Below are 26,977 nucleotides of genomic sequence, written 5' to 3'. Positions count from 1 at the left end.
AAAAAATCATGAGAGAATGAAATTGTCAGAGTATCCATCAGGTTCCAGTCAGGAAAACATAAATCACATTAATTATTTTAACAACAAGCTTCTGCTATAGAGGACTGGTTAAAGCAGGTATTGGAGGGCTAAGAAAGCAAAATGAAAAGCCTAGGGTAATGGAGATGGTACGTGCCCCAATGGGGTTCAGGGCGAGGAGCACAGGGCAGAAATTAGGATGATTAGGAATTAGAAGTTTAAAGATGTTCCTGAGGAGCTGAAGCTCAGACATGAAGAAGGGTGTTGTCTGGGGGCTTCAGGGGCCTCTGAGCACCGTGTACACTGCCAGTGGTGTGCTGGGGCTAGCAGGCAGGGGCTTGGGAGAAACAACTGTTGAATTTCCAGGAATTTTGGGAGCCAGTTGTTAAACCTTTAATGCTTGAGGGCACCCATGGTGGGAGTATTTACACAGAATGGGCAATTGCTACTAAACGAGACTGTTTTTTTCCAGAGTCAATTTTCTGCACACCACTGGTTCTGGACCTGTGGAATAGGGCTGGAGACTGTAACTGAGGCTGGCTGCTGCTGTGTGTAGGGTGTGGCTGGGGGAGCATGGACAGTGGGAAGAACCAGGTCCCTGCCTCTTTCAGTGGCTTTAACCTCTCTCTACTCCCCTGTTTGGCAGATCTATGAGCAGGTCATCTGGCAAAGGAGAACTGTGGATTGCCATCTCACCCCTCACATCTCCCAAAGAAGAATATAGAAGGGTTTATTTAGAACTGAGAACCACTAGTTTAAATACAAAGGGGCCAGACTTCTAATCTCCAGGAAGCACTGTTGCATAGTGGTGGTTGAGAGTTCTGGTTTTAAAATAATCCATATTTGCTGGGGTTCAAGTGTTGGCTTTGCCAGCTACCACAATATCTGTGACTTTAAGATATTTAAGCTCTCTGCCTTACTTTCTTCAGCTATATAACAGGGATGATCATGATATCTAGTCATAGGATAGACTAAGTGTGATAATGGCTAGAAGGTAATCATCCTTAGTTTTGCTCAAATGTCACCTTCCCAGAGGAGACTTTCCTGATCACTATTTCAAATCACATTCCCTTTCATTGTGCCTCACACTTATTTCCCTCCTATTATTCATTCTTCTCTAATCTTTACCATCTTATGACTTCTCATGTACTTATTTATTTTTTATTGTCTGTCTTCCTAACTTGAATGTCTGCTCCAAGAAAGTTGATCATATGTTCTGTTGTCTAGCACATAATTGCTATTCAATAAATGTTTATTGCATAAATCAAAAACCTTATCTAGCAAATAGTTTGCATGATGAAATATTAGCAGTCACTAATAAGATGAAAATTATTTTATTAGAGTTTTGACCTTCCATAAACACACTGCCACCACAGAACTGAACTCAGTCTGTAAAATGAGATGTTAGCCTACTTTGAAAATCTGTCAAGAGAACTAACTGAGCTAGAATACAAGTTCCTCAATAATAGCTTGAAAATTTTAGTTTGCTTGACATCCGTTAGACATCACTCAAAACTGGCCAGTGGATTTACTCTTTGGATGTGACTAAGATGAAACACCCTACTGGGTCCACTTTTCTTTTAAATATAAGATAAAAGAGGTAGAAAGAGAGCTGTATCCCTGGAACATGTCAGAAAGACACCAGTAGCATGCTAATACCCCCAGAAGAACCTTCTTCATTTGCCTTGATACAACTACCAAGTAGCAGATTGAACTTTTAGCATTCCAGAGAGAAATTTCAATAACTTAATATTTGCTACAGGTACATTTTTTAAAAATGCTACTAACTGCTTGTTCTTTGAGGTCCTACCTTAATAAATAAAATTGCTTTTTATTAGCTTAAGGTAGAAACCTACCACCTTCTGACCTTGTACTGAGTGTGCGTATTTTTCTCTCAGTGTGGCCAATATGGAAACATCTAGACATATGTGGGCTCTGCTGTCAAGGTTAAACCTACCTTGATAGCAGGGAACACTTTGACATTCCCAATGTCAATCACCTGGGCTAAGTGGGTCCTTAGGAACTAAGAAAGGGTGGGTAGTTTATGTAGACAAAGAGTTTGCCTTTGTCTTTCATTTTTGATCTGTACTTGAGGCATCCAGGTGCGTACAGGTCACTCTCAAGTAGCGGAAGTTAAAGACAGGCTCTGTCACCTTGGGATGGATGAATGCTAATAGTAATAATGGCTTTCATTGACTGAGCACTCACTATATACCAGGCACTCTAGTCAGTGACTGAGCACGTCAACTTTCTTAACAACTCTAAAAGATCAATAGGTGCTACTGCTATCCTGATTTTGCAAAATTGAGGATAAGAGGATAAGAAAATTGAGGCTTATAGGAATTAAATAACTTTTCCAAAGTCACACATCTAGTATGTGAAGGTACTGGAATTTGAATTTTGTGGTTCTGACCCCCAAACCATACTCTCTGGGGTTTAAACAAGCCAGACTATTGGAGACCTGTATTTCACTGTTGTTAGCATCCTTTGGTAAAATCTTTTAGAAGGAACAGTTGAGTCTTGCCTCAGGTGTACCCACAAAGGTGAAAGGACCCTCTGTCCTTTCTTGGGTCACAGCATGAAAGGGGAGCAGCATCCCTGAGGATAGTGCAGTGATGGTGGGTGGTTAATGAACTCTTCCTGGGGAAGGACTTGGGCCAGTTATCCAATCTCTCAGTTCCCCTTGGTGCTCATTGGTAAAGTACAATAAAAGTACCCAACTCATGGAGAGATTGTAAAAATTAAATGGATAATGTATGTAAAAAACCTTATGACAATACCTGGACCATGGTAAGCCCCTAATAAACTCTTGGATGTTATTAAGGAAATGAGCAGCATATGTTTCTTCCCCTTCAATGAAACTTCAATATTCAAGATACTACAAACATCTTAGACAACCTTCTACAATAGTATTTCACAAGATGTGCCCCTGTTATCTTGGAGCCAAAAAACTGTACTCTGAACAAGTTCTAGGATCAATTTTGTTTTGGAAATATATGTGATTTCTTTCTCTTTGTAAATTAAATGCTTTGAGAATTTTATAATAAAGACTTGTTAATCTTGGTTTCAGATGGTATCTTTTGAATGCTTTTTAAAAAAATATTAAAATATTTTGAAGACTTGATTTTTTAGAGCAGTTTTGGGCTCATGGCAAAATTAAGAGGTATAGAAATTTATCTGATAGTCCCTGCCCCCATACATATACAGCTCCCCCCAGTATCAACACCCCCTCCAGAGTGAGACATCTGTTGCAGCCGATGAACCTACACTGACACATCATGATCACACAAAATGCATAGTTAACCTTTGGTTTGCTCTAAGTATCGCACATTCTATGGGTCTGGGACAATGTAAAATGACATGAACCCACCATTATAAGTATTATACAAGAGTATTTTCAAGACCCTTAATATTCTCTGTGCTCCACCTATTCATCCCTCTTCCTGACCCCATGTAACCTCTAGAAACCACTGATTTTTTTTCACTGTCAAAATACTTCACCTTTTCTGGAATGTCATATAATTAGAATCATACAGTAGGTAGTCTTTTCAAATAGGCTTCTTTCACTTTGTAATAGGTATTTAAGTTTCCTCCATGTCTTTTCATGGCTTAATAGTTCATTTTTTTGTGTGTGTGCTGGTTAATATTCTGTTGTCTGGGTGTATCAGTTTATTTATCCATTTGCCTACTGAAGAACATCTTGGCAATTATGAATACAGCTTTTATAAATATTTGTGTGCAGTTTTTTTGTATGGACATGTTTTCAACTCCTTTGGGTAAATACAATACCTGGATTGTATAATGAGAGTATTCTTAATTTTGTAAGAAACCTCCAAACTCTCTTCCAAAGTATCTGTACCATTTTGTGTTTCCTCTATCAATAAATAAGAGTTCCTCTTTCTTCACATCCTGACCAGCATTTGGGTTGTCAGTATTTTGGATTTTGGCCTTTCTAATAGGTATGTAGTGATATCTCACTGTTGGTTTAAATTGCATTTCCCTGGTTATATATATGATGGGAAGCGCCTTTCCATATGCAAATTTCTCATCTGTCTATCTTTTTTGATGAGGTGTCTGTTAAAGTCTTTGACCCTTTTTTAATCGGGTTGTTTGTTTTCCTAATGTTGGAGTTTTAAAGGTTTTTTGTATATTTTGGATAACAGTCCCTTATCAGATGTGTCTTATGCAAGTATTTTCTCCCAGTCTGTGATTTGTCTTCCCATTCTTTTGACATTGTATTTCCCAGAACAGATGCTTTAATTATAATGAGGTCCAGCTCACCAATTATTTCTTTCATGGATCATATCTTTGGTGTTGTGTCTAAAAACATATCACCATATCCAAGGTCATCTAGGTTTTTTCCTATGCTATCCTCTAGGAGCTTTATAGTTCTGTGTTTTATATTTAAGTTTATGATAGATTTTGAGTTAAGTCTTGTGAGGGTGTAAGATCTGCATTTAGGTTCATTTTTTGTATGTGGATGTCCAGTTGGTTCCAGCAACATTTATTGAAAAGACTATATCTGCTCCATTCTATTTAATTTGCTTCTTTGTCTAAGATCAATTCACTATATTTAAGGGACTCTATTTCTGGGCTCTCTGTTCTGTCCCATTGATCTATTTGTCTATTCTTTTGCCAATATCACATTGTCTTGATTATTGTAGTTTTATAGTAAGTCTTGAAGTTGGGTGCTATCGGTCCTCCAATTTTGTTCTTCTCCTTCAATACTGCATTGAATATTCTGAGTCTTTCTTTTCCTTCTCCATATAAACCTTAGAATCAGGTTATCAATATCTACAAAATAACTTGCTTGGATTATATTTTCTGAATGCTTTAGATATGGGAGTTTATTTTTTCAATTACTAGTTACTAACATTCTTTGGAATACATTTTGGAAATGGGATCTTATGTAATTTCTTTATTCTTTGTGCACCTTATATAATTCCCTAATCCTTTGTGCATGATCCTCTAATTTTCAAATATTTTGGTATATATCTCTTGTATATACCTTGTATATATCATAGTATGGAACATATAGTAAGTACTTAGCAAAACAAATTTTGCTCAACCAATTCACTGGGTTCTGTTTTAGGTTCACAGAGAGAACACTTGAGCCCAGTCTAGTGTGAAATTAACCCACCTCCAGGCAGGCCGTGAAATATCATGGAGGGACTATTTGAACAAAAATCTCTGTGGCTTACTTTCCTCATTTATAACTTTCATGTTTGAAATGAAAGAGCCCTTGTATTAGTTTCTATCTTTAAATTCTGGGCAACTATGAATTAGGGTCAGTAAAGTTGGTGAAGTTTATGACAAAAGAATGTAAAATAGAAGGAGGGAGTATGACCTTGTGGAAATAACTGGAGACGAATGAGAAAAACAAAGGCTATTTATTCTGAGCTTGCTGCAGCAAGGGAGTCCATCACTGTCACCTGTACTTTGGCAGAGTCAGATGCAGGCAGAGGACTGGGAAAGCTTTGTAGTGAAAACAAGGAAGGCTTCAGGTGTGCCCGGGCTGAACACTGTGGACCTGGGGAAGCCGTAGGCAGGAGAGCTGGAAGTGGGCAGCCTGTGGGATGGGTTGGGGTTGCATATTTGGCTTTCTCTGGTTGGTCCTAAGTTGGAATCAGGGACAAAAACTAGGGAAGCTGTCAGTTATTAGTCAAATCCTGGCCATTTTGGGTTGATTGGTTCAGGAGCTAGTGATTGGCTTTCTAGATTGTTACTTGAGATAGCAGTCTGACTTCCTATTGGACTGACTTATAGCAGGCTGGTTTCCTGGGTTGGTTACTGTACCTAAGGGTTTGGTTTCCTGGGCTGGTTGCTGCAGGTTTGGGTTCAGAATTCTACTTTCATATATGATCTAGCCATTGTTTGTTTATATATTTAGTCTTTCATCCTCATGAACTATTTGGGTAAATTCTCAATTCAACTCAACCAAAACTTCTCCAAGTTGAGGGAGTGTGTCCAGGATCATGGTTTGTGCTTTTGGTAAGGATAACAGTAGATGAAACAACAGATCTTTCCAGAATTCTTCTTTTGTAGTTCATTAGTATTACAAACTATGTGTTGAATGCAATAGTTGGCCTTTTCTGATTCAGGAAAAGGTGTCCACTTAAACCTTATAAGAGTTGTGATTTCTCAAAGGTATAAAGAATATTTTAATGCCTGTAATCTCAGAAATTTTTGCCACTCTTGATTGCTGCTGTGGGAACTGGAGGTGTCTCCAAAGAGTATTTAACTCCCTGTACTGATTATTTCTCAGGATGTTGATTAAGATTGGACTAGACTTGGTGTAACATTTCTCAGTAATTTTGGAATGGTTCTCAGTATATCTATTTATTTTATTTCTTAATAAGAAAGGAAAGAAGTCCCTTCTGTGAGTCCACATGCTCTGGCCTGTGGCCTTATACAACCCAAACCAAAAAGTTTTTTTTTTTTAAATGGTCATTGAAATACAAAAAGTACCCCCCAAAACAAAAAACTCAACCAACCAACCAAAGAATATGTGACAAGAACTGTCAGAAGCCTGTAAAGCCTAAACTATTTACTCTCTGGTCCTTTAGACCAAACATGTGCCAACTCTATCCTGGTCAATCAATAGAGAGCCTTGGCAGGTTTTTGAAGTAGAGCCCTCTTCATCTGCAGTGGGTGGAGGTGGTAAGGTGTGGGGTGCTGCCTGATAGGCCCACACAGTAGATGGAGAGGAAACACCAGTCTTACCTGTCAGACTGGACAAAGGCAGGAGAAGCTGGAGGTGCCCTCCGAGGATCTGATGTGAGCTGGCTCCCAGGAGCTGCAGACCTGAGCACTTTGCTTTGTGTTCTAAACCACTGTTGCCTCCTCCCCTGTGATTGCTGCCCAGGCTCGTTCTGCTGCTTTTTTTTGGGTCTAGCCAGTGCCATAACTGGAAAGGAGTCACTATTTTCAAGACTTCAAAGCATCCTCACCCAAGAGCCCAGTCCTTTTGAGCAATACTTCAAGCAGGAATTTCCTTACCTTTTACATTTCTGTTTAGTTCAGGAAAAAAAGAAAAAAAGGCTGAGTTGCCCTTCTGAGAAAATGATGTAGCACAGTCATCAGACATGTGGGAACAATGCATAATAACATTCTCAAAATGCTTACAGCATTACAGTAAGTGAAAAAGTTGAGCACAAATGTGGATAAAAGCATAGTCTTGATGATTTAAATCAAACAATACACAAACAACAAAATATGCATCAAAACAAGACATTGGAGAAGAAATGCTTCAATTAACTGTGGTTGCCACAAAGAATTGGAACTCTAGGTTATGCTTTCTTCTTTAAGTTTTATTTTCAAATTTTCCTACCAAAAGCACATATAGTTTTAAAACCCAATTTACAAAAAAACAAATAGTTTGAAAAACTATACTACTTTGGTGTATTCTAGTCAGAAAAAACATGTGTACATTTGTACTCAAGTGTCTTCCTGGGAGCAGATGGAAAATGGGTCTATAAACACAGGATTTGGATCAAATTGTCACAGTTACCAGAAACTGGAAGAAAATGAAAAAAAATGCGTGTGAGGGAGCCTTGAATTATTCTGGTAACTGTTTCTATACTCACTTTACTTCATAGACAAAGACCTTTTTTCTTGTTTTACATGTTTTGATGTTTGAGTACTAAGAATTATAGTTATCCTAACCCTTACATATATTTAATTTTCAAAACATGGAACTCCCAAGTAAATAAGAGCCTTGAATGTATTAGAAACTCACCGATGCCTTCTTTTTTTACATAGGCCAAAGCCATTGCCTCTCATGTTTATTTTTATTGCATCTATAAATCAATTGGGAACCATAAAAACCCAGAAGCCTGAATGTCAGGAAGGAAAGGAGACTCGGTCACAACTTATTGGTAATTCTTTGAAATATAGATTCATTCTGAAACCCACAAAAGTGCTGTGCCTCACACCCCTTTCACTTTAATAAGGGAAAACACTGTCTTCTCTATAGGCGGCCAATGGGTTGATGACGTAGCAGGCCTGCACTTACCCAGGCATGGTCCCCACTTAATTTTCACAGTTCTTGTTTTTGTCATTGTTTATTCCTCTTCTCTCCCTGGGCTCTCTTTAGAAGTGTGAGCAAGCAGGACATATCACTCTGCATGTACCATCTGTATTCCTGTCCCCAGTCTGTTTTCCCTTTCTCAGCTTCCCTGGGGTTCCCACTGTAGCACTCACTGGCTTCTCTCTGCAACCACTATAATCCTGTCCTGGACTCATCCACTCACTTGCCGGGCTTACACATCAGATTGTAAACTCTTATTAGAGTACAGGGATTGGGCCCTATTCTTCTTTATATTCTGAGCAGCTGACACAGAGCCCAAAACATAGGCTTTGATTAATTTTCTTAAATGAAGCAGTAAAATGAAACCAAACTAAGTAATAATAGCACAGAGCACTTTCAAGCATTGTTTTAACTATTTTGCCTATATTAATTCATGTAACCCTCATAAAAAAACAAGCTGACAACTCCATTCTCACTGTACTTAACATGTAAATGAGACAGAGGTGCAGTGGTGATTGCAGACCTTCTTTAGAGCAGAAGTTATTGAAAGCTGTGTTTCTCCTGACATCTTCCTCTTAGACACACTGGGTACTAGTGAAAATAATCCCATGGGATCCCCCTTACCCAATCCCAGGTGAGGGAGGGCGGTGTGTGAGCACAGTCATGAGTCTGAATATCCATCTTCCCTCTGCTCACCTCACCTATACCACCCCTCGTTCCTCAGCCTGTTAACGCATGATGGTGCCTGCTACCCATCCAGACCCTTGACCATCAAACCAGGCTGGTTCCCTGCATACCATGTGTTCAGGCCCATACAAACAGGCTGCTGGCATTCAGGCTGTCTTCTTCCCCACCCCAGATCTCTCTCTATTTCCCCTCTTCCAAAGTCTATCTGGCTGCTCCTTGCCCCTCTTGGCTTTGTTTTAGTTCCAGCACCTCCAGCTCTTTTGATTTTTGCAATGAGCAATTGGTTTCTGGGCTGAGCCTCACTGCAGAGAACCAACACTCACCCTGGGCTCTTCAGTCCCTAGTACCTTCTAGCAAATATCCTGCTGACCAAATTCTAGTTTGAGCCCCAACCCCCAGTTCTGGTGTGGCAACTAAGGCAGGGATGGAAGTCCCCCAGAGCTCTTCACATGGCTAAAGAGAGGAATTGTGTGATGGGTTATACATCTCTAGTTTCAGAGCAGGAGTGGAAGAGGTTGGCTATGCAGCTGATGTGATCAGACTTGGGTTTATTGCCCTATTTTCACCTGTCAGCACTCTTCCTATTTACCCAAATTCCCATTCGTTCATCTCAGGGCCTGTGCACATGATTTCCACTGCCCAGGAGACTTCTCACCCTCATACTCCACCACACTGACCCCCCACTTATCCTTTGGGCCTCAGTTTTGATGTCACTCCCTTGGGAAGTTTTCACTGCTTACGTCATCCCACTCCTGGCCTTTGCCACCAAGTACATCTCCATCCTCGTCATAATAGTTTATGTTCACAAAGTGCTTCACCTATGTGGGCACAACTGGAAGAATTTTATAAGAATTAACTCAGGGGATCTTCCCCAATAACCTTCAGACAGATACCATTTTTATCTCTATTTTACAGAAGAAGACTCTGCCTCAGTCAAGTTAACTAACTTGTCTGAGGCTACAGGGTTAATTCAGGGTAGTCAGGCTTTATACCCAGGCTGTCCGGCTCTGGAACCACTTGGTAGAGCTGCTCTCTGCCTGCCTCTTGGGTGTGGCATTTCTCACACTGCGTTCCTTGGTGTGGTTACTCCTGTTTTATTCACAGCTGCATCCTAGCATGAAGTATAAATCTTGATAAAAATTAAGCCCAATGCTTTTCATGGACTGGATGCTGGAATTCTAGTTACTGATATTTTATGTCTCACAAATTCAAATAATACATTCCTGATTCTTGACTTGGTAAGGTCAAGTGTGGCTACAAAAGAAGGACCATCAGTCAACTGGTGTGTTAATCAACCTTATTCAATATGAATAATTTGAGTTGGAAGGAAAGTGTTATCTATCCCAGCCCCACATTTTTCACATTGGAGATTGAGGCCAGAGCATTTAAGTGACTAGTCCAAGGTCACACATGGAATCAGTGACAAACAGGATGTCAGGTTGCCTGGTTTCCAATCCTGTGTCCTTTCTGTACACCTGGTAAAACAGAAACTACAGTCACATGAGTGTGTGCAGTTAAAACAAAGCAAGTCCATACTGGTTTGATTATGACTCTAAACAGCATGAGGGGGCGCATGGCTCCAGGGTTCCCTGGGTTTGTGATCAGCCCAGAGTAAACACAGAGCATCTGCTAGGGAGGCACACTTGCCCAGAATGGGCCAAGATTCTGTAAAGCTCTAAGAGTGTTTTGCTTAAAGCTTGGTCTTTGCTACTGTGTGACCTTGGGTATATTGCTTTGCCTCTCTGGTCTCCATTCTCCTCTGTTCTCAGGGTAATATAGACTTAACATTTTTGCTCCCCTCATTCCATTCATATATTGAAGCCCTACCCAGAAGGTGGTAATATTTAGAAGTGGGCCTTTGAGAGGTAAGTTTAGATGCGGTCATGAGGGTGGGACCCCTATGATGGGATTAGTGTCTATATAAGAAAAAGAAGAGACTGGGAGCTCTCTATCTCTCTATACCATGAGAGTCAGGAAGTGGGCTTTCACCAGGAACTGAATCTGCCAGCACCTTGATCTTTCACTTCCAGCCTTCCAGACTGTGAGAAATAAATATCTATTGCTTAAGAACCCCCCTTCCCACCACCTCCAGTTTCTGGTGTTTTGCTATCACAGCCCAAGCTAATTAAGACACAGAATTTTATGACTTGGTCTTGAAGGTTCCTTCGGCAGTTCTCTATTCTTCCTAAAGTTCTGCTCTGTTATCAGCTGTGTTTATTCCTGCCACTCTGCCATCCCCCAGGCAACTCCTCCTCACTGGTATTTTTCCTCCAACTCCTCCCCATTAATCAAAATGTTCTGCCATCTTAGAGGTTGAGCACAAGTCTTAGCTCACAGGTGTGAAGAAAAAGCAGTGGCTTTCAGGCAAATCCAGGTACTTTCTTTACTTTTATGTGACCTTGAGCAGTTACTTAACTTCTCTACACTGCTATCGGCCAAGTGGAGTTAATAATACCTATAGGATAAGAGTTACTGTGATGATTACATGGAATCAAACGTGTAAAGTTCTCACATAGACTGGGGGTGAGCAACATGTTTTCTGTAAAAGTCCTTAGAGCAAATGATTTAGACTTGCAGGGTCTATGGTCTCTCGGTTCTGCCGTTGCAGGGCAAAAATGGCCATGGACATTATGTAAACAAGTGGGTGTGGCTGTATTCCAGTAAGACTTTATTTATAAAAACAGGTGGCAGACTGAGTTTACATCCCTCAGCCTTAGCACTGCCCTTTGCTGTCCCTTATAGTAGATTGTGATTCTCATTATTTTGTTTAAACAAACTTTAGGCGGTTTTGTACTGTCTCTGCCTTTCTGTGGGGCCCCTTCTTCCCTCCCTGCCTCACCCTTCCTTTTCCAGATAATGGGTACCTTGAGGGTAATAGGGTAAATATTTTCATGCATTCTCTCCATGCTGAGAGCCAAGCACCAGAACTAGTAAAAATGCCATAAGTGTTTGTCGAAATGAGATGAAAAGGAGTTCCCCTCTTCCAGGCCCAGGACCCCCCGTGTCTGAGGGCCTCCAAATGCAGGGGTGTGGGCCTGGCACCACAGGAGAAGAAAGCCTTTCTCAGGACAGAGGGGGCTGCAGACTGGGAAGGGCTTTGCTTTATAAAGAGCTGCTGTGCTTCGACACTAGTGAAAAGCTGCAGCTGGCGCACTGGGGAGCTGGCCAGCCGCAGGGGCTGGTGTGTGGGTCCACTGCAGAGGTCTCTTGTCCTGCCAGCCATGCCTTGGGCTCTGCTGATAGGGGAACCTTTGTTTCTTGTCCACTGTGTGGAGCACAGGGTGCTGGGGGTTATGGGCAAGGCTGGGAGCAGCCACTCATTTCACAGAGCTCAGCTCAATGAAAACAGAAAGATAAAGAGTCAGGAGAGGAATAAGAAAGTGCCCGCCATGAGAATGTGCCAGCTCGGAAACTGAAGTGACTTGCTCGGTGAGCATTCTCGGAGCAAAGAGGATGTTTGCACTGAGTTTGGAATGGGAGCTGGGCTTTTAGGTGGTGGTAACTGGGACACATGGAGATTCAGTAACCCATCTGTCAGTTACTCTGCTGATCTCAGTGTCCTGGGGTGGGGGGGCAGGCTGGGACAAAATCAAGTTCCCTTCTCTTAACCCAGGACAGTTACAACTGGACTTGGCAGCCCCAGACCCGAGGATCTGTCAGTGTTACTCTGCTTGGCTCAAGCTGCCCCTGGGCCCTCAGACACGGCCATCACCAGGGGGAGCTGCGGATGAGTGTGGGGCAGCGGAGACCGAGGCTTTCTGTCATTTGGGCTTTGCTTGAATCCTGGCTCTACTTGGGCAACGGAAAGACCTTTATCCTTTTTCAGCTGGGAGGAAGTCTCTGGGGACCAACCTCCTGGTTTCACATTTCAACTGCGTTATGTTTACAAGCTCTGTGATTTGGGCATGTTACTTACCATTCTGTGCCTCAGTTTCCTCAACTGCAAAATGGGAACAATATTGTGCCTCCTCAAAGTGTTATGAGCATCACATGAACAAATGAGTACACACACACACAGATACACACACACACACACACACACACACACACACACACTAGAAGAGAGCGTTACTCATAGTGTGCATTTGTATGGGTTTGCGACCTTGGTTATTCCCTCACCCATAAATAGTGATAATGACACCTACTTCTTAGGTTCATTGGGAGGATGTGATGAGATCATGAACATAAGTCCCTGTCCCTGGGCCTGGTGCATAGTAGGCCCTCGATGAACACTGGTAATTTTGTGGGTCCCTTTTTTACAGACTGGCTGCAGAGTATGAGGCTAGTTGTCAGGAGTCCTGGATTATAGACCTGGTTCTGACACTGGTTAGCTGTGTGACCTCAGGCCAGTTACTGCCCTTTCTGGCCCTGGATAGCCTTACTCTATGATTAGGAGGTCATATTGGGTTTTCTGCTCTAATAGGTCCAGTTTCCCAGAAGGCTGGGAAGATTTACCATGGATGACTGTATTATAAAGATTTGCTTTTTGCTCTGGCTCAGCTTTAGATGGCAGAGGTCACGGGCAGGACGTTCCAGCAGGTGTGCACTGGTGAAACATGGCAAGGCAGGCGCCCCCTGTGTAATCCACTAAACTTTCTTCCAAAGAAGGGAAAGGTGGCTTCCTCAACCCTTGTTGCCCCAGACTCATTGTCATCATCACCAAAATTATCACAGTAGTAGTAAACATTTATTAAATGCTTTACACATATTAATTCATTTGACCTTCAAAGCACCTGTGGGGCAGGTGCCATTATTATCCCATGTTGCAGACGAGGAAAGAGGACCCAGAGAAGTAATGTGACTAGGGCCACACAGCTTCGAAGTGGATCACGATGGTTAGAGTTTTGAGGCTGCCGCTTCGCCATGGGACTTACCTGTCAGCCAGGTAAATGATCACGCCACAGGCTGCAGGACACCCAGTGGAGAAGCTGGGCGAGCACTGGTGCAGAGGGCCAGCATGCTGCGTGAGTCTCAGACCAATCCCAAGCCTGGAAGCTGAGGACAGATGGCATGTCTTCTCTGGGTCACAGCTGCCCCAGCCTGGTTGTCCAGTGAGAACGCTGCCTTCAGCCAGGCCTGGGATGCAGAGGGGAGGGCCGCACTGCTGAAGGGCATGCCTGAGCATCACCAGTCTCCTTGCTGGCATTCTCATTCAGGCAATGATGTGCCTTGTCAGGGTACAGGATGGCACTTGGGCATGAAGGAGTAAATGCCAGATCATGACACTGAGGCAACTTGAGTTCAAGGAGACATTCTTGGAGCTTCCACATTGGGTGGTTCTGTGTCCTAAGAAAAACTACATTTTAACATGACATGAGACTTGGGGACTGGCCACTCAACCCCTTTGAATCAGTCTAAGTAAACCTCTCCAGGGGTCTCTAGAGAAGAAATGTCAGAGCATGTTCATGTGATGTCCAAAGAATGCCCAGAATGTGGCCACACTGCTTCCATGCCTGCAGGGGTCCCCATCATATCACTGAGACAAACTGCTGAGCATTTAACCATTTGCTCAGTACAGCGCTCCCATTTTACAGGTAAGGAAGCTGAGGCCCAGCCACAAGTCAAGTGACCACAGACACACAGGCTGTGGCAGAGCTGGGATTTGAACCCTCTTGCTCTGATCCCGAGCCTCTGCCCTGCCCTTGACTGTTCCTTTCTCCTGGCCTATAGGAGGAAAGGCTCTAGCTGCTGGCTTAACACACGAGGCATTTCTGTCTTGCTGCGTCTCCGCTGCTCACTCATGCCACCCTGTAGCCACAGAGGCTCTCGCTGTTCCTGGATGCCCTGCGTCTGGTATGCATCCCTACCTTGCTCAGCGCATGTGTCTGCCAGGACTTCCCTTCGTCATTTTCTACACACGCAGCTCATGTGTCACTGTCATAGAGAAGCTTTTAAAATTATTTTTTCATGCATGACTGCACAGCTTCTAGTGGGCTCTTCCTAAGTTCATTCTCACCAATCCCACACCATTTCTGCCCACAAAGAACTTTCCAGAACATAAGTGATTCTACAACTCTCCGGTTCCTCACCCATTAGAAGCTCCCTATTGTTCTGAAGATGCCTGGCAACAAGGCTGGGCCTGGCTGGCCCTCGCCTCCTCCTCTCTCGGATCCTACCCCACCAGCCCACCTCTGTAGTTCTTTAACTCTTTGGTGGCTTCTCACTCACTCAACTCCTCTGTTTCTGTCTTAGCCAGCTGAGGCTATCATAGCAAAATATCATTAACAGGGGGGCTTCAACCACAGACGTTTATTTTCCCCCAGTTCTGGAAGCTGGAAACCCAAGATGAAGGGGTCAGCATGGCTGTGAGAGCCCTCCTGGCTAACGGACAGCCACCTGCCGGCTGTGTCCTCACATGGCAGAGAAAGAGCTGCCTTTCTCTCCCTCTTCTTACACAGGCACTGATACCATCATGGGAGCCCCACCCTCCCGACCCCATCTTAACTGCATCCCCTCCCAAAGGCCCACCTCGAAACACCATCACACTGGGGGTTAGGGCTTCAGCACATGAATCTGGGAGGGATGAAAACATTCAGTCCATATCACCTTCAAACATGCTTCCCCTTCTTCCCCTCTCCACATCTACCTTCAGTTATACCTATTTCCTCAGTCTTGTAGTCTTAATTTAACCATCTCTTCCCCAGGGAAACTCACTGTCTCATAAACCAAGTCAGACCCCTGTATGTGTTTCTATAGCTCCCAACATAAAACTCTCCACTTTATGCTGTTGCTTCTTATTAATCTGGAAGATTGTGAGTTTCATTAGGGCAAGTGGCCAGACTGCTATGTGCAGAGCTCCTGGTACACAGCCACTGTTCAGTGAATACTGATTAGATGGTGAGTGAATGAATGCAATGTTTTGCCAAGATCATATTGAGAGTTGAATCCGGAGCCTTGGGATTTTAAATTTCCCATCCCAAATAATTTCTCTGAATCAACTTGTTCCTGCAGCCTGCTGTCATGCTCATTTCCTATCTCAGACCATTTTCCCTAGTTACTCCCACCTATATACCATATTAAAACCCATAGGAAATGGTGTTCCCTTTCAAATATGTAGGCTCTTACACTCTTTATATTTTGTCTGCTAGCCAAGTTGTACATTTTAGCTCTTTCTCTCCTAAGTAAACCTCTTCATATTCTCTTTGGATTCTCTCCAATTTTAATAGATTCCCCCCCGTCCCATTTCCTTAATGCTTAAAAAGAAATGCCCTTAAGTTTAAAACCACTGGCTTAAAAATGCAATTCAGTTGAAGTCCGTAGACAATTACTAAGCCTGGTTCTTGTGATAGAAGAATGAGCAAGGCATGGCCCATCCTTGTATTTGAATTCTGTATACCTTTAGGCCGTAAAGGAAAAAATTTTGGGGCATTTCTTGGCATTGGACATCAAGCAGGATGTGAGCAGTTTATCTCCCGCCCAGTGTGCCTGGGTAGCATCTCCTAGAATTGTTCTGTTCTCTTCTATTCTTTCTGCAGACCCACAATCACAATTCTACACCCCCCCAACCCCTCCCAGGAAACATTCAAAAGAGCCTGAGCTTCTGAACTGAACAGGCTTCTCAGAAAGAAGAACAAACCATTGTCTAGACTTGGAAGACCTGATACATGGGTTAGGTAGAAAGCCATTTACTTTGAGTTAGACAGTCCTGGATTTGAATTCTGGCAGTACTTCTTATTAACTGTATCCTTGTGTAAGATGTATCAACCCCCCTTTGCAACCTTATCTGTAAAATGAGAATAATAATAACTGCCTCAAAGTGTTCTTGTGCAGATGAAATCATTAGACAAATGAAAAGTTTCTGGCCCATGGTATTTCCAAGTAAATGGTATTTCCATTCCAAACCAGTCAAGTGGCATTTTAGTTGTAACCTGTCTTTTGCAGTTATGCTGTTGCTTTGTTAGTGGCTATGTGAGTAAGCTGCCTTCTGAAGTCTGGGTTATACCCTAGCTTCTATAAGCCTTGGACAGGTTAAGTCATTTGTTCTTAGAGAAACAAAGCTAGTATGGGTGCAGCCAGAAGTGTGGTGTATTGGAAAGAGTTATATTTAAGTAAGAATGAAGGATACATTCAGATGTGTTATAAGCACTTCAGAGAGTGCATTGGTTATGCTGGTCAGGATGAAACAAAACAATTGCCATCTACAGCTATATACATTAGGACCTTCCACCATCTATGCATTCGGCCATTCAACTTGGTTTCATGGAGATCCTACTATGTGCCAGACACAGCATTAGAGAATAATAGATGTGATCATCCTGCCTAGTATGTGTGTATGTGTGTGTGTATGTGTGTGTATAGGCTCTTAGTGTGTAGGCAGTACAGGGTGGCACAGATTGTGGTTGAAAAAAAGCAAAGGAAGGGGTGCAGAGAGAGGGGCAACTGACCCTGTTTAGGGGGTTGGTAAGGTTACCTGAAGGAAATGATCAGATGAACATATTCCTGTTTATAGAGGTGCTGGACCAGTCAGAGTACGTCCCGATGAAGGAGCTGGATGATTATGCGATGCATTAATCCTGCACTGCTGGCCTCCAGGAGCCTTAGAGGGTAAGGCAGGGTGGGAGGTGAGCATGGTCATTTGGGTAGTGGCTATTTACCAATATAGAGGCCTTCTGTATTCTACCATGTATTTTGCTGTCACCTCGCCTGTTTGTGAAGTTTAAGGCAAAGTCACAAGGTTTACAAAAATCCTAAATCACTCACCAGAGGTTCTGATTTCAATCGAACTGGTTTTACTTTATTTTCTTCTCTTGCTTTTTAAAAATAGTGTTTTAGGTTTTCTTTTCCATCCGTTTTACAGGTATGTCTTAACAGTTTCTTGTTAAATAGAATCCTAAAAACAGTTTTCAGCAACTCAGTTGCTATGTCATCCTGCCTTAGTGGGTGTTTTGGGGGGTCCCTCTTTTCTCTCTTGCAGGATCATGCCCTAATACACCACAAACCCCTCATTTTGTCTTTTTACCTCCATTGAACATTACCTCAAAACACTGTGTATTTTCTTCTTATCCTCTATGTCTTCCATGAGCCAGGCAGGAAGTGCCTGATGCTTTCTGCTAACCTCCAAAAGGATTTCTGTGCAGAAAGGAGACAGTCCATTGTGAAAACTGAACTGAGCAGAGAATGCACATTTTGGAGTCACGACAAACTGAGTTTAAGCGCTAAGCCTTATGATTGACCGCATCACTCTTGGCTAGTTAAGTTCTCAGGATTTCATCTAAAAACTAGAGAGAGAATTGTGAGACTTAAATGAGCTGACCCATGTTGGCTCAGGTCCTTCAAGATGCAAATGCCAAGATGAGATTAAACATGCGAAGATTCTTTTTGAGGAAATGCCTGTGTGAAAGGAAATAGGGAGGGAGTCTGTAAAGGAGAGCCTCAGATGTCAGTGAAGTCGGGCCCTATGAAGGGGTGAGGGAGAGGAGGCTGGATGGAAGCATCCTAGACCACAGTTTAGTCCAAGGGAGGGTTGACAAAGCCTCTGGGAAGCCCTTGCTGAGTCAAACAATTCCATACATACACATATATAAATATTATAATAAATATTAATACTTATTATAAATGTGAGGTAGGTATCATTTTTTTACATTACAGGTGAAGAAGCCGAAGCCCATTGAGACTAAAGGTCAAAGGTCAGGGAAGTTAAAGGTCGGACAAAAGCATATGGTTGGAGCCTGAAATCAGTAAGTCAGCCTGACTCCAACCATGTTTTCTGCCTTCACAGCACATAAACCTGAATAAAATTGGGTTAAAAGGAAAAGGGAAAACCCGTAATGCAAGAAAGAGTTCATGAAGATAGACCTGGGATGCTCATGTCTGTTCACGTGTGTATGCTGACGGTCCCCAGAGTCAGAAACACCTGTGGGAAGATTGCAGGGTCTACAGTGTGGGCGGTAAGAGCTGGAAGGAGCCACACTAGGTGATAAGAGGTCGGGATGACGACTTGAGACCTCTTGTTCCACCCACCATTTCCCTGAGGCATCTGATAGGATGTGAAGGACACTTTGAACGCCCAGCACACGTCTATGCACTTCTCTGTGGCAGGCAGGGACCTTCCCAAACCAAATTCAGAAACCCCACAGGAGTTTCTGGGAAGGAGAACCAAAACTGGACCGGTGTGGCTGGGAAAGGACTCTGAGAAAACCTGGTTGGTCCCCAAAATGCAGTGACTTCTTATTAGGGTTACCTCCCTCTTCCTGTCTACGGTGGCCATCCTGTACGCCTTGGGAAGGTCAGGCGTAGCCCTACCTGTGGAACTTTCATTCTGCTTGTCACCTACAAGGCTGAGACGAAAATCTGGAAATACTTGGTATTGTCTGTAGAATAAAGGCCCCTAAAGGTGTCCACATTAGAATCTCCAAATATGTGAATAAGTTAGATTACATGGCAAAGCACAATTAAAATTGCAGATGGAATTACACTTTCTAATCTGCTGACTTTAAGAGAGTCCAGATGCGTTCAATACAGTCACAGGAGTCCTTAGCAGTGGAAGAGGCTGCCTACGTGAGGAGGACTCCCCCTGATGTTGCTGGCCTTGCAGGTGGAAGAAGGGGGGACATGAGGCAAGGAAAGCTGGCAGCAAGGAGACAGCCTCTGCCCTGTAGCCTCCAGAAGGAAGTGAAGCCTTGCTGATGCCTTGATTTAGCCCAGTGAGACCCATGTTGGACTTCCGACCTACAGAGCAGTAACACAATACATCTGTGCCATTTAAAGCCACTAAGTCTGCAGTAATTTGTTGCAACAGCAATAAGAAACTAATACACCTGGCATTGCAAAGGGAGGCAAGGGTAGGAACCAGTCAGGGAGCTTGAACCAGGGGTGTAGACCCTGAAGAGGTGATCTGGATTGGAGGCCCTGTCCAAGCACAAGGAAACACATTCAAATAGGAAAGGTGGAAACTAGTACTTTCTAAAACAGGAGCATAAAAATTCCCCTAAGAGAATGCAATCAGGAAAATGGAAGAAACATAGGTTTGAACCAAGTGGTCTGGTTTTAAAACTTGAGTCTCTTATTTCAGCTCTGTGATCTGGGCATATTATTTAATCTCTCTGGGTCTCAGATTCTTCATCCACAAAATATTATAGTTAAGCTGTCTGATTAAGATACCCATCACCTCACTGATTAACTCTAAGTTCAGATATTAGCCAACTACAGACTTGTTCTGAGGATTTGTAAGCAAAGAGAAGCACTCAGTGTCAGAAGTACAATAAGGGGTGACTAATAGCTACTCCAAAGGCTACATGTCACCAAGCTTACTACAGTTCTGTTTTTCTGAACTGAAGCATTGGGCACCCTAGAAAGAAATACAATTAGTGTTCATGTAATGCCACATCATAAAAGCTTCAACCTCAGGGAGTAGAATTCTGCTGGAAGGGAATATGCTGAACCAAGAATCAGGATCAAGCCTAACGACTGAGATATTCTTTGTAGTGATGCACTTTTAAATAAGCCTCTATCCCCTAAGTTAAAAGTTTACTCCTAAACTGACCAATCAACCAAATCCCAATTATTTTTTAAATTTTACCTTATGTGTAGTAATGATCTTGACATAAGAATGGATGCTTAAGATGTTCTACATCTCCACCTTTGCTTCAAAGCAACATTCACAGGCTCAAACACATTACCTATTCACCACTACCCCCAAATCTGCTCATCCTGTGTGTCTAATCTCAGTGAGTGGCATCACCTTCCACCCAATCACCAATGCCAGGGACCTGGGAGTCACCAATTCCTGCTGAGGCCACTGCCTTAGCAATCCTCTACTTGACGTCTCCCCTCCATCACCACGTCCTCATCATTTTTTTTTTCCTAGAAGACAAAAGGATGACATAGTTTCTTTCCCTGCCCCAAATATTGTCTCTTCTCTGACTGAATTTAACCCAATCACTAGTATGACTTCCCTAAATTAATAATCTGATCATGTTATTTTCTTGCTTAGTCTTTCAATGGCTCTTTGTAGACTGTGAGTGCATTGGATTGGATTGTGTCTGCATTAAATTCACATTTGAATTGAAGCCCTAACCCCCATGTGGCTATATTTGGAGATAGGGCCTATAAAGAGGTTATTAAGGTTAAATGAGTTCATAAGTGTGGAACTCTGATCTGATTGGATTAGTGGCTTTATAAGAAGAAAGCTCTCAGCTCTCTCTCTGCCACAGGAGGACACAGTAAGGAGGTGGCCATCTGCAAGCCAGGAAGAGAGCCCTCACCAGAAACTGACCATGCTGGACCTTGATCTGGGACTCACAGCCTCCAGAACCGTAAGAAAGGAAACTTCTATTTAAGCCACAGTCTGTGGTATTTTGTTATAACAGCCTAAGCAGACTAATACAATGAGATAAAGTCTGAGCACATCAGAATGGCATGTAATGCCTTTTTTTTTTTTCTAATTTCATCTATCTGACAGGTCATCTATAGTTGTTTTCTGTACCCACTCATAACAGGTTCTGGACCCACCATGTTCTTGGGGCACATGTCCTTCCCTCTGCTGGGAATAGCCTGGCTGGTTCCCTTTCACCTTTCATTGATTCCTTTACTGTATCTGGTTAGGATTCGATTTGTGTTCTTGCAGACAAGTCTGTCTCACCATAATAAAATACATGATACTTATTAATTGTCCTATTCACTTTCCCCAATTGAAAAATTGAGAGGGAAAGAAAGGGATTCTGTCTTTCTTGCTCATCTTTGTAATCTCCACGGCACTCAGCGCAGATCCTGGCACCTGGTAGATTCTTCAAAATTCGTGTTGAATGGATGAATCAATGAATGAATTACACATGAAGCAAAGCCTCCTATTGCTCTTAAGATAAAACCCAAGGTCCCTCACACGGCCTACGTACTTTACCAGCCTGCTTTAACTCCACCTCTACTTGGTACTAGCCACAGGAGCTGCCTGTTAGTTCCATGCTCAGTGCCTTGGGGCCTTCACTCTCTGTCGGGAATGTGCCCCTGCTATATCCAATCTTATACTGTAACTCCCCATCCCTCAACTTGCGGCTAAATAATTCCCCAGGAAGACTTTTCCTGACATCTTGTGCCCCAGACATGGTTGCTTCACCTGCCCTTTGTTCACATAGTGCCTTTCTGTTCTCTTCCTAATCCTCCAGGGTGCTGTAGCAGGCTTGTGTGATTATAGGATTACACTGGACCTCCTGACCAGACACTAAGGTCCCTGCGAGCAGGGAGGATTTGCTTGCTTGTTTGGGTGTTTTGTTTTCAGCTGCTTCTCCCAAGGACTCAGAACAATGCCCAGCCCAGAGCAGGAACTCACAACAGTGAGGTGGTGGATAACTGGGTACTAAGTAAGTTGCAAGATGCAAATCAGACTCTACTCTTTGCTATCATTTCATTCACCTGAAACTATCCAATAATAGACCCAAACAAGTTAGGCCTTATCTCTTAGTGGCTTCACCCTTGTATCCCTTGGTTTCTGTAAACACTGGAATGGTGCTTGGGCTGTCGAGGAGCTGGCTTAAAGGTGAAGGCTGTTCATGTGGATCTAAAGCCCTGCAGGACTAATAGATGAGGGTGACCTAAGGAGCTCCTTTATCAGGAGGACTTTTGAAGAACTGGAGCTTGTGCCTTGCTTTGAAGGGTTGGCAGAATTGGGCTATAGAGAAGGGAAATGTCTTGATGGTTAAGAGTCTTGGCTCTGGAATCTCACTTCTTGGGTTGACTTCCTGACAGCAGAGTGACATCAGACTTTACTAATTTCTGTGCCTTTGTTTTCTCATCTGTTGAAATGGAGGTTAGGAATAGTGCCTCCCTGCTAGGGCTGCTATGAGATTTACATGAGTTAAAATTGCACTGGGTTTAGAACAGTGTCTGGTGCATATGATACACCAGGAACAGTTATTCAATACTAGTCTACTCTTAGTGCTTTTAATCCATGTAGAGAAACATCCATTTCTATATCATTCCTGAATTCCTCTCCCTGAGGAGAGGAGTAGTTCAACTCATGGGGGAGTTTAGAGGGAAAAACTGGGCCTCCATAAAAGTTTCTCTTCCTCTTAGGGGTGATCTGTGGCACAGATGTTTGATCGAGCTCCTCCAGAACCGTTTGCCCTGGCCTAGAGCTGCACGGCTAGTGGCTGATGCTGACCAGTTCCAGGGAGCTCCAAATGCCTGTGGGCATGGGCCGAATTCTCTAATATCAGCTTGATAGTGGTCAAACTGTAGCTTCATCTGCCTGCCCCCTTTGTTTTATTTCTTGATTTGGAACTTAGGTAAGAAAGAAGGTAACTATTTATTGGGTCCTCTTAAGGAACCCCGATGAGTAGAAAATAGAGTAGAAAAGCATGAGACAATGAATGGCAGGGCTCTTAGTCCTAGAGCAGAAGATTCATACTGAGAAACTGGGAGAACTAAAGCAAAGAGAGTCAGTGTCTTTTGGGGTGGTCAGTGGGAACAGCCAACTAGTGTTGCCTACATGATCGTGAGTGTGACTTCCTGCATTTCAGAGTCCAGACTAAGCTAATCCCCAGCCAAGCAGCCAGTGTAAGCAAGTGCTGAAACTCAGAAAGTGTCATGGCATCTGTTTCTATCTACAGAGGACCTTTTATGAGCTCAGACCCCCAGTAGTGAGTCACTTCAATGTGTATCGTGTATATGAAAGCCAAAAGCGTGGCATAAAGCACAAAGATAGAACTCAGAACACAAAGTGCCCAGTTCAAAGAGACCAATGCAGACAATGGACTGCAAGCTCATGCAAACACGGCAACCATTCTAAAGCCAAGAGACAGCCATGGGCAGGTGTTGGTCCAGCATTGCGTGAACATATATCTAACCCGTTTGTTTAAGATGATTCGTAAACTAAACTAGAAGTTAAACTAGGAGTATGAGCACTGGCACAAGGAAAGGGCACCACAGAGTACAGGGGCAGGGCAATATGAGGATGAAGAAGAGGACCAGCAGAACTTGGTCAATGCAAAATGGAAGGGAAATCCAGTCTGGACCTTAACAGGGCCTCTTCTCCCTGCCACCCCTAAACACTTTTATGAGTGGTGATCAAAAATAAATAGTAGACCACACTCATTTGGGAGTTAATGGTGAATAATTTCACTTACGCTACTTGTTCAGTGAAGTAGATTCATATGCACTTTACTCCACAATATAGTTTTAGGTGATTCTTAAGTAAACCTGTGCTGTTATTATATGATCTGGGTCAGAGGGTCCACACAAGTATGTGTGTCTAGAGCTGGGTAGACCCTGCTTAGCTCTTTCAGTCAGGTAACTGGAAGGCAGTGTGGGCAAAATCAGCTAAGCCGATCATATTTGTGGATATCTGTAAGTCTTAGCATCTTTTTTTAGTCTATGAATCCCATTTCTAAGCAGATAAATCAAGGTTCTCATCACAGAAGATGTGTTTAGTCAAATGTTCAAGTATCAATGGAAAGAGTGGCAATAGTGGAGCTGACGGAGAACTGGAGAGGGAGAAAAATGCAGCTCATAAGACTGAATAATCCTGCTTAAATTAATTTCCTCCCTCCCTTCTTCCTTCTTCCCTCCCTCCCTCCCTTCCTTCCTTCATTCCCTCCCTCCATCCATCTCTCTCTCTCTCTCTTCCTTGCTTTCCTACTTTCCTTCTTCTCTCTCCTCCTGTCTCTGTCCTTTTCCCTTCCTTTCTTCCTTCCTCTGGTAAGACATTACAGGTTGGGTTCTCTGGAAAGCTGACCCTGCAAGACAGTTTAATAGGTAAGATGTTTATTGAAGAGCTCTCTCAGGATGAACACCTGGGGAAAACAGGAAGAAGTGGGACTAGGCATGGGACAAGTTGAACTGTGATGCTTGACAGCCTCATACAGCACTGCAAGGGCCTTTGGAACTACAAGGATCCTTCAGAATTGTCCTGAATCAAGCCAAGAGTTCTGGGAGTTGGATGTGGGGCCCGCAGGAAGGGGTGTAACTTTAGTTGAGGGGGCATCTCTAGAGCTGAGGCATCTCTAAAAGGTCTTAGAGTTGAAGACATCCACCCTCAGTGTTCTCAGGCTGGGACAGCAAGAATTCCATTGAAAGGGCATCTGGACAGCACATGGCAGTGTCCACCTCTTAGGGCCTCCATAGGATATTTGAAGGAGACGAATCTAACTTTGTTACCTAAGAGAGGCATGAGAGAAGAAGAAAGTGCTGGAATCGAGGAGGTCAAGCAAAAGGCTATTGCAAGAATCTAGGAATGGGATGGTAAGGGAAGGGATGAAAAGGGGGAAGTTAACAGATGGATTTGCATTGCAACATAATCAAGAAAATTGATCTTTGCAAAGTGAATGCGGACAGTGAGGTCATCTAGCACTGGATCTCTTACTTGTAGCTTCAGTGCACACTTGAGTCTAATTTTCTTGATGGGAAAATTCTCCCAGAACCAACACAACCAGCAGATACAATCTGCAGAATATATTTCCTTTTAATGTCTTGTATTCCTCAATTGGCTCTTGAGGCAGCTTTGTATAAACATAGAGCAGCAAGAATTAATTTCAAATTCTGACTTTGAAGCATCTTTAATATTCGATTGTGGCCAAGGTTTTTAACCTTTCTGAACTCCAGATTTCTCATCTGTAAAATGGGAACAATGCTATCTACTTTCCTCAAGGTTGTTCCCAATTAAAAAGGAGATAAAGCATGTGAAAGGCACTTAACACTGTGCCTAATACTTAATGGTTCTTCAACAAGGGCAGTTTTCTTCTCATGAAGAAGGAGACTAGATCAAACATTCTAGACTGTTCTGTTGGATCCAGTTTTAGAGAGAATCCTGTGGGAGAATAGTCTTCGACCTGCTTTTAGGTGTAAAATAATAACACATATATATGTGTATGTGCATATAGGTATATAAAGCTTCTGGTTTTAAAGTGAAATAGATGTATGAAATATTCATCTTCCAGCTGAGACCTAGCATGTTGAAATATGCCTGGAGCAAAATTTCATGGCTGAGCTACAGCTCCAGAAAGTAACCTTCTAAGTTTGAAGTTCTGCACCAATCTTCACATTCCAGCCCTATTTAAATGAATATTTAAAGTTTACCAATAAGTGGCATTTGAGTTTATGAAATTTTTGTTGAAGAAGAAAAGGAGAATGCAGGTAGCTTGATCTGTGTGGTTTTTTGTTTAGTAGCTTCCCATCTGGTGGAAACTAGAAATGACGTCTGATCAAAAAATAGGAGCATTTTGGGTGTACCTCATTTCTGCAACATGGTCCGAAGGTTCCCACTATGTGGAGGCCCCCTGCACATACAGACGTACACATAGCAAAGGGCTCTGTCCCGAGACATTTACAGTTGAATGGGAAGACCTCCATGAAAATGTACTTTCTTCCAAACATGCCAAGTAGAAGGCCTGTGGTTTGATCTTGTTAATGCATTAGACACCTGAAGTGGAGTGTCTTAGGTCTGTAAAATTTTCATCAACTTAAATACAAATGTCTGATACCTGAAAAACAAAATAGCAGCTCCAAAGGGCAAAACTTCAAAATAAAAAATGAACAAATGCTAAATTAAATGTTTATAAAACTTCACATTATGTCAGCTAGAATACTACAACTCAACATATACATAAATATATAAAATATTTATGTTCATGTTTGTGTGTATATATACCCATATATAACAAAGTTTCACAATATTCCATAGTACATGTCCATCTGTATGACTGAGAAATATATAAACCAGTGTCAGTGTATATATATATATATATATATATATATACACTGACCTATACATATATATAATTTAAACAACAAGGACAAAAGACAATAATTTATACTAAAACAAATTCAGAATTACTTTTACAATGCTTAGCATTTCCTTAAATAAAACAACATAGCTACTATGGGGTGTGGATACATCTATTTTAATAAAGTATGCAGGGGGCCCTGAAAACAGGAGTAACTAGATCCTCCAAAGGCTTAAAAGTGGCCTTTGTTGTAGGAGCCCCAGAAGCATAATGCCTCCCTCCTCCCAGGGAAAGATCCCAAAGAAGGTCAGTCTAGAATTACATGTTGAGTACAAAGTAAGCAAGGTGACATGGAAATTTCTTGACCGAGGTTCCTGAAACCAGTGTCAATTTTGTCCATCTATCTGGCAAGTGGTCAGACACCTCTGACCTAATAGAATGTGGCTTGATGCTTCAGGCCTGTAGCCACTCATGCCCATTCTTGAACTGGTAATAAGCAGGATTAGGCAGGTGTAGGGTATTTCAGTCACCTCCCTCTTGTTTGTGATTCTCTTTTGCAAAGGAGCTAATTCCTCCAGACTCAACTGAG

General features: G+C 42.6%; 1 long non-coding RNA gene across 6 annotated transcripts in view; it reads left to right on the top strand.

Moving 5' to 3' along the window:
- The window catches only part of LOC118930175 (uncharacterized), a 358,120-nt gene that overhangs the window by 65,810 nt on the left and 265,333 nt on the right, over window positions 1-26,977 (top strand). For 4 of the 6 annotated variants that reach the window (XR_008997687.1, XR_008997690.1, XR_008997689.1 and 1 more), the window contains 2 exons: window positions 7,780-7,895; window positions 13,465-13,619. This is a non-coding gene — a long non-coding RNA (uncharacterized LOC118930175). Of the gene's footprint in view, window positions 1-7,779; window positions 7,896-11,046; window positions 11,109-13,464; window positions 13,620-26,977 lie in introns of all 6 variants that reach the window. The other 2 variants (XR_008997686.1, XR_008997688.1) reach the window with 2 other exon arrangements.

Source organism: Manis pentadactyla, chromosome 5 (assembly GCF_030020395.1).
Source record: "Manis pentadactyla isolate mManPen7 chromosome 5, mManPen7.hap1, whole genome shotgun sequence".
In the NCBI taxonomy this organism is placed as follows: Eukaryota; Metazoa; Chordata; class Mammalia; order Pholidota; family Manidae; genus Manis; species Manis pentadactyla.
Note: the sequence above shows the minus strand (reverse complement) of the source record. Positions and strands in the feature narration are given on the sequence as shown.